The following is a 4,595-nucleotide window of genomic DNA, read 5'->3' as shown; positions in this document are numbered from 1 at the left end:
GCCCAAAAGGGAAAACGGTTGTCTTTAATTAAGTGAAAAGTCCAGGATGGGTCTCACCAGCTTTAGACACAGCCTGGGGCTGAGAGGAGGGAGAATTAGGAGTGACTGCTAATGAGTATTTTGGGGGGATGAAACTATTTTTGAACTAGATAGAGACAGTGGCTGTACAACTTTGTAAATGTACTGAAGGCCACTGAACTGTACACTTCAAAATGGCTATTTTTATGTTATGTAAATTTCACCTCAATTTAAAAAATAGGAAAAGAAAGAATCTGTGTGTAATTCTACTTCAAATCTTCAGAGCATTAGGAATGGCCTCTGGATGAAGCAGTTAATAGCATCTGGTGGGAGAAGATACATTCTGACCCCACCACTAAGGTTCCTTCAGGCTCTGAGGGCACTCCTAGAAGACATACTGTAATCACCCAAGTACTGCGATCATGCGCCCACAGACTTCTGAGATGGTTCACACAGACCCAGGACCATCTAGTTCCCACCTCTGTGTATGGAAGCCTCTGTGTTTGCAGGTCTTCAGCAGGTAGCTTCATCTGTGGTCTGTGCCTGGCTGACGCATTATAACATCAAAGGCCAGGCAGCCACACCCTGTAAATCCTGGCACCAACAAGCAGCCTCCTGTGGGGTTCCCTGTTGGTGGCAGGGGTAAGGATATGGTGAGTAGGCACATGTAGCCATTCTCACTTCCCTCTAGTGTGCCTTCCTGTACTGCTGAGGCTGGACACCTAAATACTGCATTTCCCAGGCTCCCTTGCTGCTAGGATTCTGGATGAAAATTAGGCTTTGCCAGTTGGGTGCACTTGTGTAAGATCCGGCATACACAGGAGAGGAGAGTGCATCTTCCTGGTGCTTTGAGCACTGTTTGCCAAACAGAGCCATGGAGACACTGGGTTTTGTGTGGGCCATCCAATGTCCAGCCATCAGCTCCATGAATGAGAATAAGTGGAAATAAACCAGTTCACATTTTTGTCACCAGTCCTGAATGTTGCCATTTCTGCTTAGAAAGAAACCTTAAAAGGGACAGGGCATGAGAATTAGCATCTTGGCATAGTGATTCAAGAATTCATGACTGGTCCTAGGAAGGATTTTCAATGGACCTGCTCCTGAGGAGCAGAACTAAATGAGTTGGCACCTGGACCAGACCTTCTAAGAACAGGCTGATCATCTCGGAAAGAAGTCCTTGAAGACATGCTACAGACAAGTCCATGTACGCTGGATGCTGTAAAGGGCCAGGTTCAGGATGGGGCAACCAGGAAGAGATACCAAGATGAGGTGGTGATAGAGCCCAGAGTGTGGAGAAGTAGGGGCAAAGACAGGGGCCTCCCCAGCATTTGCATGAGAGCACCTGGATAATGAATAATCAAAGCCTGGAAAGGCAGGATGCCTCCCAAGACCTGAGCAGCCCATCTCTGTGTTCTCTTCCTAACCCATCCTGGAATCAAATAGAAAAAGAGCCCAGCCTACCTGCTCAGGGGAAGGAATTCCCCACAAAAGACTTCCTGGATATATCAGCTACTACAGGGGGACAGAGGATTTTACCCATAGTTTTGACTCTCCTTGGAGGAGTCCTTTGGGGAGACGATGCCCATGTCAATTATAGCTGGTTATTCTCCACCCCCTGGAAACTGGGAAATGTGCCCCACACCCAAACTCAGCTGGTCAGATGCTTCCACCTGGGACTTTGAGTCTTAAAAGAATGATGCAAGTACAGGAGGTCAGCTGAGAAATTACTTGTGGCAGTAGAAGCTGGAGTCTGGCAGCAGCAGGAGTCAAGTGGTCATCCTAACTGGGAAGTTCCTGGGGCAGGACCATGGCTATATCCCCACCACCCAGCCCACCGTGGATCTTGCTCATGGGAACCCCAGTCTCTTACTGTTTTTCTGCTCGGCAACTCTCAGCATGTGGCTTCCATCCTTGCAGTGACTTCACTGTCCCAAGATGGCAGCTGATCTCTAGCCATCATATCTGTATTCCAGGCATAAGAAAAAGAAGAGTCAAAGGGCAAAAAGGCCTATCTCCCAGCTGAATCAGCCCCTTTTAAAGAGCTTTCCTGGAAGCCCCACATAACGATCTTTTTTTCCTTACATCTAACTGGCCATGTCTATCTACAAGGGAGACTGGGAAATGTAGTAGTTGGGGCACACTGGCACCACCAGCAATATATGTGTTACATATATATATATGTATGTATGTAAACATTTACATATATATATGTGTAAAACTAAGGTGTAAAGGGAATAAACTTAAGGGGAAGTAATAAAAAGGACATCCATCTGGGCAAGATAGCAGAGCAAGTTTCAGCATTGTCTTCAATCTTGTAGCAAAGAAAGATAAAATTTGTAAAAAGAGACACTCAAAAAGCAAGGTAAACTTATCTATGGACCAAAAATGAGCAGAAACAGTGTGAGTGGTTAGAAGAAACAGCCTCATGGGTTCTAGCTCTGGAAGTGAGTGTGGGGTGCTGGGAGCTCAGTTCTGGGGTGAAAGGTCACTTTAAGGACTCCTGGTGAGTAAAGGCCCCAAGGCAGGCTCACTGGATAAAGTGGATCTGGGACCAAGAACCAGCACATGCTGCTGGGGACTGTGGATCACGAGGGGACTGAGGACCAAGGGAGGTGGGTGAAGGGGACTGAGAGCCAGCTTCCTGACCAGGATCCCAGCCCAGCCACATGCTGCCTCCTCCCTGGGTCTGCAAAATGTGTTATCATCATGGAACAGCATCTCAGAGCACTAGTGTATCTCTTGGTTACCATGGAGGTAGCCAACAACTGTTGTACTTCTGGACAGGCAGAGAGAGAGAATGAAACCCAAACACTGGTCAAAGAAGTAAAAACCTTCCAACTCAAAATGAGCCTGCCTGCAAAGTGAGTTTTCAAAATATGAAGAAATCTAATGCCAAGAAAAGCAGTCAACAAATTTCCCAATCAAAGCATGATAGAAATTAAGCTTAGGAATAATATGGCAAGAGCCTACATAAGTTTGTCTGGGACAGCCAAAGACACACATGAAGACATAATTTCAAATTTTAAAATAAAATTAACCAGAACTACAGTTTCCCGGTGGCCACTGGCCATCAGGCATGGTTAGTGGCATCAATATTTCCCTCTGTGTCTGAAGGTGGGACCAAGACCCTGTTCCTCCCTGATGCAGTTTGTGCCCGAAGAGCATTCACTTATGGCCCTGAGATGTTGGCTGTCTCCAGCCAAGTTCCCTTTTTACCTTCTGACTTTTTACCACAGTTCTGCTCTTTCATGTCCAACCTCTCATATTTTCTACTCTACCAGTTTCTCTCTGGACCAGAGACCTGAAGCTGTCCATCCTCTTGCTCAAATCAGACTGATGTATTGCTGTCCTCCTGGGCAGCTCTTTCTCCTAAACTGACTCCACTATTTTCTATACCCCAAATCTTCCTCTTTCTTGGTTCTTTCATTTTTTGACATGCCTCTTAAGAATGGCTAATGGATGGCAAACTTTCTGAATTCCTGCATGTCTAAAAATACCATCATTTATTCTCATAACTAGGATAGCTTGGCTAGATACAGAATTCCAAATGGAAAGTTTTTTTTCCTTGGGGGGAGGGGAGAACCAATCTAGTAGCACTGAGCACCCTAGCACCCAAACTGTGGTCCCTAAATTATCATTTCCCACTAAAGGAATACAGGCTCCTTGAAGAACTGGCTAATCACAGATTTTGGAAAGGAAATTTTCAAGGTAAGCCTGGGACATCTTGTCATACCGGGAAATAAGGAAGCCATTAACTTGAACTGGGGAAGAGGTATTTCATAGCCACAGCAACAGAAATACCTTAGTAAAGGCTGTTTTTTAAATGACCTGTTTACATGTCAAAAAAAGAAATGCACACCATTCACTTCTCTGTAAAATGAAGAAACAAAGCAAGGATTAAAATGACTTTTGATGCCCTGTGTTGATGAGGCCATGGGCCACCAGCACTTCCTCACTGCACTGGGAGACTATGTTGTTATTGGACTGCAATTAGCCTTTCTTGGTGGCAATTCTGCTATCTCCAAAATTTTAAATATGCATGTGCTTTGACCCAGCAACATCACTTTGAACAGATCTACATTACTAATATTATTTACATTAATATTAAAATATTAACATTTAAAATACCTTTAAAATATTAAATATCTATATAACTGCATGGATATATGTACAAGAACCTACATTCAGCATTGTTTGTAATAATGAGAAGTTGGAAACAACCATATACCCACTGAAAGAGGAATAGGTACATAGATTATGGTACACCCACAAGAGAAAATGGTATTATGGAGCAGTTAAAATAAGTGAAGTAGCTCTGGCAGGTAGGAAGGAATGTCCTACTATATTAAGTGAAAAAAAGCAAGTTGAAAAAGTTTATGTGAAGTATGTCACTAGTTTTAAAACATTTCCTTGTGCATGGGAGAGATGTGCCTCCACCCTTCCTGCAGCAGCTGGGGCACCTGATGGCTGGATGTGGGACTCTCCAGGAGATGAAAAGTGTGTATTCAACATGTTTTTTTACTGTCAGAATTGTTACCGCTAGCATGTATTTTATAGTCAAGAACAAAATTAAATAA

This window comes from Manis pentadactyla, chromosome 10 (assembly GCF_030020395.1).
Source record: "Manis pentadactyla isolate mManPen7 chromosome 10, mManPen7.hap1, whole genome shotgun sequence".
NCBI lineage: Eukaryota > Metazoa > Chordata > Mammalia > Pholidota > Manidae > Manis > Manis pentadactyla.
This window is presented reverse-complemented; position numbering follows the sequence as displayed.